General features: G+C 37.5%; 1 pseudogene; it reads left to right on the plus strand.

The window, feature by feature from the left end:
* Nucleotides 1-9,141: 9,141 nt before the first annotated feature.
* Nucleotides 9,142-17,361, plus strand: LOC119641774 (annotated as a pseudogene).
* Nucleotides 17,362-18,165: the final 804 nt, after the last annotated feature.

An 18,165-nucleotide genomic window follows, 5' to 3' on the forward strand; every position in this document is an offset into this window, starting at 1 on the left:
TGTGAACTAGGTTTAAAATTTCAAAATATTGGAAACTTACTAGGGAATGACGATGAGAGTTCCAAGGGAAGGCAAGGGTGCGGAAGATCGTGGCTAAGGGAGTCTGGAATTGTACACTGATTGTGGTTCCCCACGTGTATCTTTGTATATTAAATGAGGGAATCCAAAACTTATGGCGATATAAACTGTGGCATCTTCATTTGTTTACAAATATGTGTAAAAGTACAAACTTTTATGTGTTGATGCAATTTTAAGTTATATTTCATGGTCCTTCGGTAACGTATCTTGTTATTATAAGAAAAAAACAATACAAAAAAATTAATTATAATTTGAAATTGATTCAAAACTAAAATTGATAATTTTTTTCGGCGCAAGCAAGTCGTATACACAACATTGCTTCCACGGAAGAGCAGATGGTTAATTAACTCCTTTAAAAGCTTGACGCATTTTTCGTGGCCGACATTCATTAAGTTTTTCGCAAGAAGACCTTGTTCGAAATGCAATATCTTAAGTGCACCTCGCTGATCCTATATACATCCCAAATGTACTGGTACCTTATGTATATTTTTGGTTAATTTTGTGCAATTGGGTTTGGTGAGAATTAATTTAAAGCAATCCAACTTAATGTTCAATAATTTTTGCCGGTGTCCCGAAAATGTATAGCGAGCCGGGCAGTATATTTACTATATTTGTTTACGTTACCTTATTTATTTGTTGCACTCGCCTTCGGCACCACTTAGTGTCTCCGTGGGCTGGCATTTTGATTCGTACGACGAACATTTTCGGTTATGAAGATTTACGTATCCTGAAAGAGACTTTCGGTCATTATTGTAGCGTTCTATTAGTTTTCATATTTAGAAAAATTGAATAATTTTGTTTTTCGTATGGGTTAAAAATTCTTTACGTGTACAAAGCTCATATTCCGCAGCGATTTCAAATATCTTGATTGTTTCCAGTAAAAACATTTCGGGAAAGACGGTTACCGGGTAAGTGTGCTTTAAAGGGTTGAATTATGCCCCCTTTATTGCTTTTAAGACAACCTCCATTTATTGTCAATAACTTTTCACAATCGGACTTATTTGTTAACTGCTATTTTTTTTTTATAATAAAGTTTAGCATGGCTTTTGCATAGACTTCCTCCATCCGTCTGCATATCCGCTACGTAATGTCCTTTCAACATTAAAGCCTTGTAACATGTGCATTTTAGATAGATCGTCTTTGTCATTTTACGATTAAATATTATTAATGATAAATGTTGCATTCTCTCTCTATTGCACTGTCTGCTATTTTTTATGTTTTTTTTGTTTTTTGTCACAAAAAAAAACAGAAAGCTGTTTTTTCTTCAGATTTCAAAAATGTGCTCCATTTTCTTTTATCTTGAAAAAAAAAAAAAACGTTTTTTTTCCAAAAATTTATATGTTAGCTTGATCGGCAAAAAAAATATGTTCACTCCTAACCAACTATTGAAGTCACCAGGCACTCTCTCGGTAAAATTAGTTTTGTGGGATGTCTGTACCTCAAATCTGACAACGCAATATTTGAAATTCATTGCCGCAAGTCCTTATCATAGAAAGTACCCACATTTGCCCGTGCAAATCCCCAACCTCATAACTACTAGGTTTTTACGTATCCGTGACTTTAAAAGTTGAGGTATTAGGTTTGCATTATAACCAAAGTATTGAAACATCCATATGCTGGAAATTTCTACGATGGACTTGCAGGCCTTTTGTAAAACAAATTTTTCGTGCTTTAAAATGATAAGATTTTTCATTTCTTTGAAACTGTTTCTCCACCAAATTCCCGGCTTGCTTACGTAAGATATCCGTGGTGTCCTCACTGTTAAAACTTAGCTGCGTATAATCTAAGATAACTAATTGCCCGAGTGCCAAACGCTGATAATACGCCGATTGCTGACACACAAGAACGTAAAGCACAGCTAATTCAACAAAGCATCTTCATACTTCTGACCTCGACTCACGTGAGCACGTATAGCTGCCAAGACTGATCTATTTACCCTTTCAGAGGCGTTAGTTTAAGGCGAATGTATTGGTGTTGTTAAATGCTTAACATTGCCTTGACATGAATTATGCACGGTTATCTGGCACCAAGCCGTTGGGAACATATATGAAAAATTTTTTCTTCACACAGTTTATAAACTGGTTTAAAAATTTCAACTCGCGATAACGATCCAATATTACCAGTATTCCACTATGCCCTCTACAAGAGTAGGGATTCGGCCCTAAAGTCTAAATAGAACTTTTGGAATAATTATTCTGACAAAAGAGGCCTAAATACAAGATGTGGTTATTTGGTGGTTTTATAAACTTCACACGAATTTACGTAGTCTTTAATCTCATTTACTAATCCAGGCTAGTAATAATAGCATCTTTTCCGTTCAAGAGTTTCATTAATACCGGCATGTGACAAGAGCGGATCGGTTAGAAACTTTAATAAGAACAGTGTGACAAAACGTCAGGTAAAATATTCTGGTGACCTTTTCAAAGTATTTTAAAGTCGTATCCGTGTAGTTTTAACCACTACGTGACTAATCTCGACGAAAGGTTTTGTTAAGACATGGGCCATTTTAAAAAAGTGCAGTCCATTATGACAGTGAATATATGCCCTTCTACATAGTGTTTAAACCTTTTGATACAAAGTGAAGCTCCTAAGCATTCCCCTTCGGTCACTTAATAATCGTGTTGCGCTTTACTTAGTTTTTTCCAAATATATGCAACCGATAATCAGTTTCCTTCTTTTCTGAGCCAAAATACCATCCACTCTTATTTTATTCACATCGCAATGAATAAAGAATTCTTTTGTGAAATCTGGTCTACGTAAAGTCAGAGCTCTTATTAAATATTGTTCCAAATCTTCCAATGAGTTTTGAGCTTCGTTATTCTAAGCAAACTTGTGATTACAATTCAATAAATCGGTTAACGGTGTAGCCAAAGTTGCATATTTATTAATGAACTTCCTATGCCAATCCGTTAGCTCTAAAAACCGACGAATCTTTGACAGATTTTGGATCTGTCTGAACGACACCTTAACCAGTGACGTGGTGTAAATATTTCGCCTCTTTCCTGCAGAATTTTCTCTTTCCTACATTAAGAGTTAAGCCAGAATGATGTAAATAACTGGCAATAGTTGGTAGTATCTTTAGGTGTCGGGACAACTCATCTTATATAATCAGGGTAAATAAAGACTTCGTTACGCAAATTTTCAGGAATCGCTTTGTCAATCAGGTTAGATATTATTTGTGGCGCGTTACATAAATCAAAAGGCCTAGTCTTAAATTAATATAAAGATCTGCCAGGAATAGTAAAAGCGTTCTTGTCTCTCGACGTAGGATGTAGTGGAATTTTCCAAAGTGAACCCTTGAAATCTACCCTAATTATAAATTGGAGTTTCGGCAATCTGCTAAGTACTTCTTCTATATTTGGTATCGGGTAGGCGACTTTCCGGCCTTACACACAAGCGATTTTTGCCTTGCTTATGGGCGATTACCACTGGAGAACTCCATGCACTACTAGATTCTTCCACTACTCCTAACTTCAACATTCTGTCCACTTCGCCATTTGTCAAATATTTCTGTTTCCGTGAATAGGCGAATGTCGTGGGCTTTTTCCAATAAAGTGGAAATGAAATTGTTATGTGTCCGTTTTACATTGCTTCGTTAGGCGTATCTTAGATTTGTTCGAGGGCCTATCAAATTTTTTATATGTAAAAATTTCGTTTGTATACATATGTAAAGGTTTTTTTGAGCTTATTTCTATAACAACAGGAGCATTTAGAAAATCTAATATGCTACCTTCGGAATGCGATTTGAAACTATCGTTTAGTTGTTGGAATATCAAATATATATATTAGATACATCATAGCGATGGGCTGAACATAAATTCTGTTACACAATTCAACTCAAAGTTGATACGCCAAAACCAGTCATTGATTTTTTCTCAAAAAGGCTTCTAACGTTTTGCCATAAAAGGTTGAAACCTTTTCCTAAAGTCTCCTTAGTTAATAGCTCAATCCTACTGTAATATTAAAATTTAATTGTTATAAATTATTTCACTATAATTTAAATACAAGAAATATCAAGAACAAGAAACCTACACCATGAAATATCAAGAACCAGAAACCTACACCAAGAATATTACAAAGATGTTTCTTGGTGTAGACTTCTTGTTCTTCATATTTCTCTGTGTTTATTGTCTGCTTTGCTGGGCGTCAGTGCGCCAAGACTATTAAATTTTCTAAGTGTGGGGCTTATGTCGCATGTCCGATTATCATAAATTAGATATTGATAATGATGCGTTATTTCAAATTTGATTGGTCTTATATATTATTTTCTTAATGTACAATTTTGTCTTACTCTAACTATTTACAAATTAATAACCTAAATAATTATTGGTAACGAAAGCAATTTTACTAAAGTAGATTAGAACAAATGTACGTTTGTGTGTGATAAGCGCACTTAGTAAATTTTTCTCTTTTCACATATTGTGATTGCGGTCATAAAAATTCAATTTGAAAATTTTGAAATGTCATTAAATCTTATTTTTTTTTTCTTTTCTTTATTTTTGTTTAAGTTCTTATCATTATTTTTTTTTTCTACATATTCACGTGATTAGATGATTACACTACTCCCTTCATTTACTTTCACACATTATCAAAAAGTATAGCGTGCAACCAAAAAAGTATAGATTGCGACCAAAATAGTAAATGTTTAATGAGAGAAAGAAACACACAGAGAAAAAAAAAATCCACTCCCTTACTTGTGTTATTATAGTATATGTTGATATGTGTTTATAATGTTTTATAATGTTCTCTTGTAATATTGGATTATTTATTATGCGGACATTTGTTATATTTCTCATTTATTTATTTTTTTACCAAACAAGATATTTTAAAGGGGAAAAAAAAGAATTTTTAAATTTTTATGTTATTATTTTTTTTTTACTAGGAAGTATAATTTTATAATTTTCAACTATGACTATGACAAAATGGCACCAAACGTCTAACGAACATATATGTGATTGATCTAATTTCAATATAAGTTGGCCACGAATACAAATAGCGTACAACGAAAAGCAGAAACAAAGGCGGAATTTAAATCCATAGTTTAATTTAATTTTTTTCTCAATTCGATGTTATTAATTAATTTATTTCTTATGAACATGGGTTTCTTCGCGTTCCCTTATAGTTCTGTGTGTGCAGGGCGGCAAAACGGTAGTGTGGGAGGGTTTGAAGTGGGACTGGAAGGGTACTTAACATTGGGATACATCCGGTGTTAGCTAACGTCCCCGGGTCTCCGAACTTGGTTTAGGAATGAGAGCCCGACAAGGTCATGAATTTAACACATGACGGGGAACGATCGTTCAGGAATAAAAGTTCTTTTTTTTTGGGTTTCGAGGAAGATGAGTAGACAGACGAAACTTACCACGGCTCAAGACGTTACACCTGCTCCGTTTTAGCAAAACCGAGACGTCATTAAGCAATTAAAAAAAAAAAAAAAAAAGGAGAAAAATACGTTTGAAGCTATGGCATATTTTTTTTTTTTTTTGAACCATTAAAATCAAAGGCAATCGTTGTGTAACAATATTTTATTGGTTTACCTCTTTTATAAAAATAAAATTTCCTTACTGCATTTTGTATAGCAGAACGCGGCGTTAATGCTCGATAAGAAATTTTTACAATTCTACATTAGATAAGAAAAATAATCTTTATAGCTTATTTATTTATTTATTGTTTTTGCTTTTTCTAAATTTTGTTATATATAATAATTTTATTAAACATACAAGAAAAAAAAGAAGATTTCCTACAATTATATATTGGATAAGGAAAATAAACCTTTATATTTTCATTTTTTTCCTATATTTTTTTTTATATTTAATAACTTTATTAAACACACCTTAGCACATTCAAAAAAAAAAAAAAAAACAAAGGTTTGCTACAATTCTATATTAGATAAGGAAAATAATCTTTATGTATTAACTCTTTTTAGATTTTTCATACTTAATAACATTCTTAAACACACTTTAGCAAATACAACTAAACCCACAGCATCGTCTATATCTACAATAACACGGTCATTTTCTCAAAGAGATACCCATATTGGTTTGCTTAGGGGAATTATAATTCTTTTTTTGGTCCTTCTTGACCCTTGTCTTGCTATTGGAATGTCCTGGACAGTTATCTTCGATTTTGGTTTTGATTTTTTAAATTTGTGGTGGGGGGGCCTAAATCCTTGAATAAACCCTAGCACCGGCAGAAATAGTTCTTTGCAAGCTGCTAACCTAAAACCAGCGACGCGATTCGACCGGGAGTTTCGACGATTTCCAGTCGGGAAGCAAAAAAACACTGAAGAGTACCCCACCTGAAGAGCGACTTTTCGAGAGTTTTGTAAAGAAAGTGGACAACCTCTTCCAAACGCCAAACGACAAAACGCTAAACAACTCTAATAAGGCAATCGGGAACGTCATGGAAGGGAGCAGCAGCAGCAACAAGCATCAAGGCCCATAAGCAGAGGCGGTAAATCCCAATCAACAACTGGTGGACATGGCAAGACAACAAAACGAAGCATTGTTGAGTTCCATGTAGGAAATCGGTGTTTTAAAGAAGGAAAGGTACACTGAAGTCAGGCAAAGTCAATTAAGAGATGCCGAAATTTTGGAATTTGCAGCAATAATATCTACGCCCAATCAGGATGCTCGATCCCAGGCAAGAGTACATCGAATTGACAGTCCTTAAGCAGTCCAGCAACACCAGCAGGCCGAAACTTCTAAGAACAGCGAAGAAAGCATTCGAAGACGGAATATCAACTTGAAGAGCCGGCATTTGAAATTCGACGGATCGGGTAAATGTCTCACCGTCGAAAGATTCTTCTTCAGGATCGAACGCCTAGCCGAGCTAATCGCTGAATTCCACTGTCTAGTGGCGGTGCACGCGAATAAGTGGTATTGGCAACTGCTCGAAGACCACGAAGGAGACACCACCTTCGACTACTCTTTTTTAAAAGGGGAACTCCTGAACCAGTTGAAAACAGCTGGCTCGGATTATGAACTGATAAGGGAATTCATGAAAAATAAGCAGCAACTATACCGAAATACATGACCTAACTTTGCGGATGATGAGAAAAATAACAGAACAAGAACTAATTAAAATAATAAAGTTCAACGTCAAACCCAGCTTCGCAACACTCATTTTCGCCGCCATTGTGGAAAGCGTCGCGGAATCCAAGACCGAATGTAAAAGAGCGGGAAAGCTGCTCAAGGAAAATAGCATTCGCAATGAGGCGGTTGAAGGCTTCGATCATCGGCATGCCAAATGTAATGACAGGCAGCTGGAAGGCGGTAACGCTGAGCAAACCGATGGTAGACGGGCTAATACCCATAACATGAGTAAACACCAGTAGGATCGACATCAACCGCAATGTACAATGTCAAGGGCAAGCCGACTAAGGCCCACGCAAACGGCAGCAGGATAGCCAAAAAACTGTCAAGTCCCGCAGTCGCTGCAAATGCGACCTCGAACACCTCCTTTTCACCTAACCTTGTGCTACGTCTATGGTATGCCAGGAGATTTCTTTCTCAAAAACCCCGCTGAGGCAACTAGAGTAGGTCGTTGCAAGTGCCCGTTCCGTAACATGATCTGTTTTGTTTGCGGCAAAAATGAGAGATTTTGTACATTTACACCGCCAGGAGATGCCAGGCAAGCCGGGAACTCTTGCCAGACGAATAATGGTTTTACGTGGAGCACTAACGAACTAACACCAATTGAACAAGCCGTCACGTCTCGAAGGAGGTTAGCGCAGCGGATCTTAGACTATCAGCAAAATTGTCGCGCGATCTTTAACGCCGAAATCAGAAGTAGACCAGCTCTCACTACGAGATACGAAAAGATTCTAAGGCTTCGTCAGAGAAAAAGGGCCTGTAAGGGGTTCGGAAGAAAGGAAGTATCAGCGATCATTGCTCTGGAGCACGACAACAGGTTATTTGCTCAAACTAAGTTTGAAAACGCTCTAGTGGAGCTAGCGTCAACTGTTGCGGGGCAGAAGCAAAAGAATTTCTGAAAGGTCGAAAACCTAAAGTCGTGAATCAGCACGTCAGGATGGCGAACGGGAGTAAAACGCTGTGTCAGGTCTCATCACCTTGCCAGTCGAATGGAAAGGCGAAGTTAAAGGAGTGCGTCATTGTACCAGATTTACGACAGGAGTTCTACTACGGAATAGATTTCTAGAAGACTTTTGGCTTGTCTGTTGCCAAAAAGCAGGTACCATCAATTCGACAAATAACTCTGAGGTCCTGGAGGCTATGCGCCTAGAGAACGATAACTCCGGTGGTTACTTAAATTCAGCACACCACTTGACCGATACACAGTACAGCTTCCTGGATAAGGTCATAAAAACATTTCCATCTTTCGGGAAGTTCGGGCTCGGTAAGACACACCTAGAACAGCACGTGATCAACGTCATTGAGGATAACCTGCCTGTGAAAGAGAAACGCCATCCTACATCACCGGCGATACAACAGCTAGTTTACAGGAAGCTGGATCGTATGTTAGCGCTAGGGATGATACAGTAGTTACAGCTCCTTAATGACGTTGGTACGCAAAGGTAGGAAAAACCACGTACGTTTAGATGCGAGGAAGGTGAACCAGCGAATCGTCAAAGATGCATATCTACTGCCACATATCGAAGATCTACTTGGCCTGTTGCAAGACACCCATTATATCTCTGTAATCGATTTAAAAGACGCCTTTTGGCAGATCGAACTAGAAAGTAAGTCACGCGAAAAAACAGCTATCACTATACCATGGAGACCGCTATACCAATTCATGGTAATGCCATTTGGCTTATGTAACGCATAACAGCGCATGTGCAGACGGATGGACAAAGTCATACAGAGTTGCGTTCGTGAAAATGACTTCAAACATCACCCAATTTACTTAGCTATGGTGGCAGAATGCCTGAAGAGTGCTAATCTAACCATTAACATCAGTAAAAGCGGGTTCTGTTTTAGAGAGGTAAAATATCTTGGGCTTATAGTAGGAAACGTAAGTTTCAAAACGGACTCTATTAAGGTAGAGGCTATGATCAATTTTGTTATACCCAAAACTCCTAAGCAACTCCGAAGGATCATTGTCATGACCAGTTGGTATCGTCGTTTCATCTCCAATTATGTGACAATCGAGGCACCACTTCATGGGTGTATCACCAAAGGTCTAGTGAAAATGTTTTCATTGTCAGATAAAGCTTTACAAGCGTGCGACCAGCTAAAAGTATTTCTTATCACCGCGACAGTCGTAGTTAAACCTGGTTTCAAGAAGCACTTCTATATCCAATGCGATACATCGAGAGAGGGAGTAGGAGGAGTGTTATTCCAGAGCGATATTGACGGGAATGAAAGACCCACTTCCTATATGTCGGAAAAAGTCAACAAGGAACAGAAAAACTACACAGTGACACAGTTGGAGTGCTTGTCGGCCAAACTAAGCGTTTCGGTCATACATTGAGGGGCTCCCTTTCACAGTTATCACCGATCTTGCCAGCCTGAAAGATTGCCAGAAATGATGCATTCGGGTAATGGCAAGCAGTTTATTTCGATAACCTTCCAAGAGTTCCTGCAGAAATATAATGTCCAGCGTATTAAAACATCTTTCTATGCTCCGCAAGCGAACGTTGCTGAACGAGTCAACAGGTCTATCTTACAGATAAGACAATCATACGCCGCGGAAGAGGAGAAAACGCGGGACATTCATCTCACCAACGTTACTTTCTCCTTGAGAAGTGCCGTACACAGCGCAATAGGTATGACGCTAGAGCGGTTAGAAATAATGATGGCGATATGAGGACTATGCCCGAAAAGTTAGAATTTGTGAGAGATGTTGCTATCAAAAGACTGAAGCAGGCATACGAAAAGGACCAAAGAACAACACCCATAGTAGACCTATACAATTCAAGGAGGGACAGGTAGTACATAGCAGGAATTTCAGGCTTAGCAATATGGCGGAAGCGTATACCCCGAATTGGACCCAGCAAACATTCGGTGCCTAGTTATCAAGATGACAGGGAGTTCACTGCATGAACTCAGCACCGAAACGGGAAAGAAGCTAGCCGTCTACCATGCCAAAGATATGTTTTCCTTTTGAGACCTTTTCAGTTGCCACCGAATCTTAGTAAGACCGGACTAGCTCCGCCGGTAGTGCATGAGTCTCTTAATCTCAGGGCGTGGGTCGAAGCCACACGTTTGGCTCTAGTCGGTTAGTCGGTCCGCGTACTATTTGACGTGCGCATTCCATATCGCTAGCAGTAGCGATGGGTCCGAGCTTTAACGTCCACGTGCATTTGAAGGTATTGGTTCCGTCGGTCTGCTTCGTGTACTGTTCTATACTAATAAAATAGGTAAAACCGTAACAACGGAAATTATGAAAAAAACCTCTATTCATACCTCTCTCTCTCTTTCTAAATAACGTTATTATGCGAGAGGTAATTATGAAAAGAGGAAAAGTCCAAAGTTCGTCTGTATGGTTTGATAACATTTCGGTTCTTTTTGATGTCTTTTCAATGCTGAGGGCAGTTGGGTGTGGATAGTGGAATAGAGTGGTGTTTCATACGTCAATCAAAGCAGATTTTTACTTTATAACATATCGCAGCAATTGCAGCACCTTTCAAAAAAATAAGAATCTCTACTATGTATAACAACTAAAATAAGAAGAAAAAAATTTCTACTACACAACATTTTATTGATTTATTATGATAACTTTCATTATGCTCAAGTAAAGAGGTCAGATGATCGTACGTTAAAAAAAAGAACAAGAAAAAAAACTAAGACAAAATATTTGGTTCAGGATAAAAAACAAGAAACCTACGAGGAAAATCTCGTGTGTTAAATAAAAGCGTGTTACATTTTTTATGAGAAAGAAGCGAGATTCGATTAAAAAACGAAAAAAAGAACGTATTTGTAACTTGAAAGAATATAGCGAAAAATCCCAAGAAAAAGACAAACAAATTAAAGAGGAAGATAATTAAGCAAACTCAATAGCAATAGACAAGCACCATCGATTCTCCCACTTAAACCAATTCAATTAGGATAAACATTTATGGAAGCCAGTGATAATAAAAATATAAACATTGAAATCAATTTACTGTGCATTTAAAAAGAAAAAACAGGATAAGAATAATATATAAAGAAAAAAAAGCCAAAATATTTATATAAAATATAGGCATGTGAAGCAACCGAAAGAAAAGCCATGGTTTGAAATATTATTATTATTATTATAATTTTAGTCTAATGAAATAAATTCTTAGACTAAAAAAAAACATTGAGCACTTAGCAACACAGGCTATCGGCTCTAATTTAAATAAATGGATATTAGATAATGAGCTTAATAGTATCAAAAAAGTTATTACTTTCAATTCAATATATTATTGAATTGATATTCTGTTCTGAAGCTGATTGTGGAATGTCCAAAAACCCAATCGTTCGAAATGAAATACTTCTAGCAAAAGTTAAGGCAGTCGCAGAGAATGTGCTTTATGGTGAGAGTTTGTCCACAACTGCAGATTAGGGAGGAAGACTTCTTCAAGATCCATTGGTGAGTTGCAATTGTATAACCAAGGCGAATTCTCGAAAATGTTTGGATCTTCATTTTCTCAACATTAGTTGGATATAAAGGTGGAGTTAATTGAGGGTTATTGGAAGAGTAGTGTTGATGATGGTATTGTAAATTTTCTTCAGCAACTTTCTCTTTAACTTTTCTTCCAATGTATCTTTGAAGATCCAACTTTTCCTTGACATCATCCATAATTAGAGGAGCAGAAGCAGCATCCTTTGCCGCTCAATCAGCCTGCTCATTTCCCAATAAACCAATGTGACTTGGTACCCATAACATTTTAATTTTTCCCTCGGGTGTTGTAATTATATTCCTTAATTTCTTGAAGTCGAAGGATTCCGAATAGCTTGTAATACAGACAAACTGTCGGTAACAATGACTGTTTTGAGTTTGTTTTTTTGGGCAAAGTTCGCAGCGTGAAGGATAGCTCTGGCTTCGGTTGTGAAAGTTGAAGTACTTTCGTGAAATATGTGGTTGAGAAGAACCCGTCCTGTAGCATCAACCACGGCACAAGCAGGAGGAAGCCCAAAAGATTTTGAGCCGTCTGTGTATAAAAGATTCCAACCAGTACTCTCCAATATTTGGGTTTTTTAGCTATTAGATTCCTGAAGACGTAATTTGGAGTATTTTCTTTCTTGTGCATATACAGCGATGTCAAAAGAGCAGTCTTTCAAAATCCATGGTGATTTAACATCAAAAGAGCGGGAAATTTTTAAGGGAATGTTCAATTCCTTTGCGACGTACAAACAATAGGCAATTGCAGATGGTGACTTTGGAATTTTCTTCGCAATAATAATCTTTCTCACGCCATCACCGAGAATAGATTTGTTTGAATTAAGAAGCTTGGGGACTATTTTGGCTTTTAACTCATAAAGTCTATTTTCTAAAGTTGGGAGACCAGTTTCAATTATGATATTATTTATGGGCGTCGTCCGAAAAGCATAACAACTTGCTCTGAAGGCTTGGTGGTAGACCGGTTTAAGGATGTTGATATTAGATTTGCAGCTATTGCCATAAATTATCAAAGCATAGTCAATCTTGCTTAACATAAGTATTTTGGTAAGATAAGCGATAGTGTTAATATGCGCATGGCTTCTCCAAGCAACGTACTGTGTGAAATTTACCCTTGTTAAAAGGGAGTTTTTTAACCGAAGGCAGTGTGCTTTCCAACGATAATTGTTTGAAAACGTGAGCCCGAGAACATGGAGCGTCTGCACATTTAGTACTGGTAAGTCGTTAATATGCATCAGTAGGTTTCCTGCATCGCACATTTGTTTTCGACAAATGTGCATTTTTTTTGATTTTTGTGTAGAGATTATAGCTCCTGACGAGTTTGCCCATGTGGAGATCTCACATGCAATAGATTCGAGGATGTCGATTGCTTTCGTGTTGTCTTTTTCTTTTGTAAAAATGTATGCATCGTCTGCGTAGAGGCAATGTTCCACTCTTGGTACACGACAAAGAATTTTGCTAATTTCGTTGAAGGCGATTTGGAAAAGCGTGCCAGAGAGAAGAGATTCTTGCGGAATGCCATTCATTAGCGGAAAGGAATCAGAGACATGATTGTTGGTTCTAACTTTAAACCGCCGATGCGACACGAATGATTTGATGTAGTTGAAAAATTTCGATCCAATATTCTATGAGTTCAAGAGTCTTAAAGTAACGTGAAGACCATCTCTGTCAAATGCTTTTTCAAAATCAATTGAAAGAATTGTTACGTGATTTCGTTCGGAAATTGCTTTTCTTGCAAAATAATCAATATGTAACAGAGCGTCGATGCACCCTCTACCCCGCTTGAAACCAACTTGTTGCTTTGTTATCAGGTTCTTGGACTCAAGAAACCAATCTAGATTATGATCATAATCTTTTCAAATACCTTTAAGAGGCAGTATAAAAGAGAGATTGGGCGATAATCCGATGCCGTGGAGACATTTTTTGACTTTGGAATTGGAACAACTGCTGCCAGTTTCCACATGTAGGGTATATGGCCAGTCAAAAATACCGTATTGTATAGGTCCAGTAATTTCTTCTTACTTGACTTAGACAGCGCGCTAGTCATTTGGTAGGAGATGCGGTCTAGACAAGGTGTCTTCCCATTCGATTTGGAGAGACAACTTTCAAGTTCTAAGGTAGATATGAAATTTTTCAGGAAGGTGGCAGATCTGTCAATACAATTTGAAAGAGAAATTGGATTCCTTTTATTTTCGATGAAAGCACTGGAAAAGTTACTGTCAGAGGAGCATTCGCACCACATTTGTCCAAAGGAACGATAGTTCCTTTAAAAGAGGTGTTGGATTGAGGAATAGAAAGATGAGCAGCCGTGCGAATCGGTTTAGACATAATACCAGCATCATGGTTGCAGTTCCCGTTAAATGGCTTTGAATTCAAAAATGACTCCACCTGTTTGGAGTAGTTGATCCAACCCGCTTTATCTAGGAGAAATTTGGCCTGTTTTGCTGGAGTAACTGAGGACGATGAAAGTTTAAGATCGATGTTTATGATCGCTATTATGTAGATCATTATAAATAGACCAGGAAACCAAAGGAAGAAGTGAGGGAGAGCAACATGTTAAATAAATATGAGAAAAAATAGGATGAGTTGAAAAGTGCGTTGGTTTTCCATCATTTAAAATGCAGGGATTGCTTTGAATGAAGGTCTTTTCTAAAACAGTACCACGAGTGTTGCTCACTGTTGAGCCCCAGGTGGTATTCCAGCTGTTATAGTCGCCGGATATAATTAATAGGGGGGAAAGTACGGAGAATAAATTGTAGAGTTCTTGCTGAGAAAACCATTGCGAAGGTGGGTTATAGAGCGAAAGCACTTTCAACTTTATGGTTAACATTATTTGTATCGCTACGGCTTGTATATTTGAGCTTAAATTTGCGCGTTTGTGAGGTATACTTGATTTTATAAAAACACCAGTTCCTTGTTTGGAATATAAATTTTGATCAGCATACGTGAAGTATCCAGTATAAGATTTGGGCGGAATAGGATTAAAAGCGGTTCTACAATGGGTCTCTTGAAGCGATATAAAGGTTGGACTGAAATCACTTACGAATGTACGGAGTTCATCAAAATTATTAAGAAGTCCCTTAATGTTCCATTGTAGAATTTTAAAAACTTTATTTAATTGTAGTGACCTGGAGTGGAAAGTAGGTTAAGTTGACACGTCAGCGTCTCCGTCGAAAATTTCACTATAAGTATGTTGTGTGAATAATTTGTTTTTACCAGCAGAATAATCTGTACTTAGATGTTTGCGTAAATTTCAAGTCCAACGAGTTTGCCAAACGTAAATAATTTGAAATTGAAATTTGATTGAGGGATGAAAGATTGGATTCGTTATAGCTTGTAATTTGTTGAGTAGAGTTGAGAACTGGTGATTCTGGAGAATTTGGTTTATTAAATTTTGGCATATGTGTTGTGGTTTTAATTTTTTCAATATTTGCTGCTGTTTTGATTTTTTCAATATTATCTTTGGCGGGTGATGTAACTGGTTTCGCAATGTAATTTTAGGTTAATGGTGGAACACGTTTTTCATTAGAAGGAGTTGGAGTTAAAGGCTTACTAGGCACGATTTGCGAGGCAACAGCAGCGTAGGTATTACTTTTTTCAATTCCTTGGGCTACAGATGGATTTCTTTCGCGGTATTTGGGTCGCGCTTCACCCATGCTACAGTAATTTTCTGTTTTGAATTTTAGAATTTCACGCATCTGTACAAAACGTGGGCATTGTTTGTCTGACGCCGAGTGTTGATCGTGGCAATTGAAGCAGAAGCTACGCGTACAGTTTTCAGAATGTGGAGGAAGACCACAGTTAGCACAGGATGGACTGGTGCATCTTTTTGCCGCATGACCCAGGCGTTGACGGTTTTTACACCTCATGAGATTTGGAATGTAGAGTTCTACTTAACATTTGTACCAAGCTACATCAACCGTTGCCGGTAGTCGATAGCGGTCAAAAGTCAAAGTAATTCTTCCTGTAGGAAAGCGGGTTTTTCACATCGTCATTTAATTTGGTGAATTTATAGACTTCAGTCACTCCTTGACTGCCCATTTTGCGAACAATTTCATCTTCCGGCACATGCTTTAAGCATGGGGCATAAACTACGCCTTTAACCGAGTTCAGTAAAATTTTCTTACCTTTGGTATGTTGGTTCGTTTGATAACTGGAGTGCGCGTCTACTCCTCTATTTGGCACTTTACTAAAATCATAAAATTTTAATTTTCGAGTTGTTTACTTTCAAAGCCCAGTTTGACTAATAACTTTTTCAGTTTGAAAAACCAGGTCTTCGTTCGGGCGTTTGTTAGATTTTGCTGGATGTTGTCCAGATTTTGCTAAAAAAGCCGTTACTAAGGCTTTATCATATGTCAAAATTCCCTATACAGAAGTACAACAAGCTGCTGTAGGTTACGTTTACGGTGATTCCGCTTGTGAACAGCGTGCTTTATATGAAGTTGCTATGACCGCTACACCAGTTTATAATGTTAACAATAATCGTCCACGGGCGCAAGTGCTTTATATTTAGCCAAACAAATCGTGGAATCTGGAAATGCTGATTGTGTATTAGCTTTGGGTTTTGAAAAGATGCAGCGTGGCTCCTTGTCTTCTAAAGTAGTTGATAAATTACCTTAATTAATAAGAAAAGCATTCTGACTTATTTTAATTTAGTATTTTGATCGAGCAAATCCTATGGAGCGGCATGTAACTCTAATGTCTGAGTTAACTGAAATCGGCACTGGCCACATGGTTGCTCAAATCTTCGGCAACGCAGGTAAAGAGCATTTGGAAAGCCGGAGCACTTTGCTAAAATTGCCTGGAAAAATCACAAACATTCGGTTAACAATCCGTAAGCCTTTCAGTCTTGGAAAAATGTGTTTGAAATTAATTCATACATTTATTAAATACTCACAATTTCAAGATGAATACACCTTGGAGCAGATAATGCAATCTCCTCAAGTGGTGGATAGAGTGCTCACTAAATTATAATGCTGTCCTACATCAGACGGTTCTGCTATTCTGCTGCTATTTTAGCTTCCGAGACTTTTGTACGTCATCATTGTCTGGAGAAACAAGCAGTCGAAATCGTGGGCATGTAAATGGCCACAGATCTAGAATCCACTTTCAAGGATAGATCGCTAATAAAGTTAGCTGGTTACGATATGACAAAATTAGCAGCTTCACGCCTTTTCCCCAAGTCTAATTGTAAGCCCTCTGATGTCCAAGTAGTAGAATTGCATGACTGCTTCTCTACCAACGAATTAATTATTTATGAAGCCTTAAAATTGTGTAAAGAACGCAAAGCAGCGGAGTTAATTGATAGCGGTGAAAACCAAAGGTCATCCTTTAGGTGCCACTGGCTTGGCTCAATGCGCCGAACTATGCTGGCAACTGAGAAGACAGGCAGGCAAACGTCAAGTTAAAAACTGCAAATTGGATTTACAGCATAATTTGGGTTTGGGTGGAGCTGTCGTAGTGAGACTCTATCGTCTGGGTTTTCCGGCTTCGGTTAACATTAAATTTAATTTGACCTCCGCAGCTTCCGCTACTATAGAAGGGTTCAAAGTTACACCTTTATTAAAGCTTTTGGAACAGCCCATGATGAAAGACCAAGAGAATCTTATTGAGGAAGTGAGAGCGGTTTACGGTTTTAAGGTCGTCAATGATCCAAACGGCCAAACTGGTTACATCGGAAGTTCTTGCGCGAGGGTTGGTATTCAAAATGGCCTAAATCGATCGAAGGGCACCGCGTAAACTGAGAACACTTCCGTTTTCCAGAAGAAATAACGAATTTGATTTTTTATCGGTGCTATCAGATAAACATATATAAATCTGAACATATGTTCTATAAGCGATGCTGTGGTATTTTTATAAAAATGGGAAAAATTGACAGCGGCCATCTTACATTATAAATATATACCTATTATCAAAATTTAATTTGTTTTTGAATACTTTTATAAAGCGCAGAAATAAGCTTCTGAAACCGTACACTATATATGAATTCGTGGCTAGTTTCAAATTTGAAATTAATCTAAATATCTCCGCCAGTTCGTTTATTTATCTGTTCGTCTGCATAACTGTATAGTATCTGCGCTGAGCACTCTCCCGTTAACCAAAATGAAAATACCGATTACAATGTCGCCAACGATTTTGGAAGTGATGTATACTTTCCAAGGACACGCCTGCAAAGCCTACTCGCCTAGCAAAAACTTTTATTATGAAAATAGAAAAGCTCAGCCGTGTCGCTCCATATTATAGAGCCTGAAAAGTTAGCTTGTTACTTGTTTAGTCTTTCTTAGCATGACGATGATGGATACAAACATTCGGTTACGAACGAATACAATTGTCTTCCCTGTCGTTTTTTAATATACATTTATATTTATTAGTAACAAAGTGCATTTCAATCAATACCAGTATCATATAATCGAACATTAAAGGGATCATAAATTTCAACATAAATGTAAAAATTTAGAAAACTTAAAACACCATGATCCAATTGATCGCCAACCAAGACGAATGAGGCCATTCATTATAGAGTGCTCACGTGTTTAAATATAT

Source organism: Glossina fuscipes, unplaced genomic scaffold, assembly GCF_014805625.2.
Source record: "Glossina fuscipes isolate IAEA_lab_2018 unplaced genomic scaffold, Yale_Gfus_2 177, whole genome shotgun sequence".
In the NCBI taxonomy this organism is placed as follows: domain Eukaryota; kingdom Metazoa; phylum Arthropoda; class Insecta; order Diptera; family Glossinidae; genus Glossina; species Glossina fuscipes.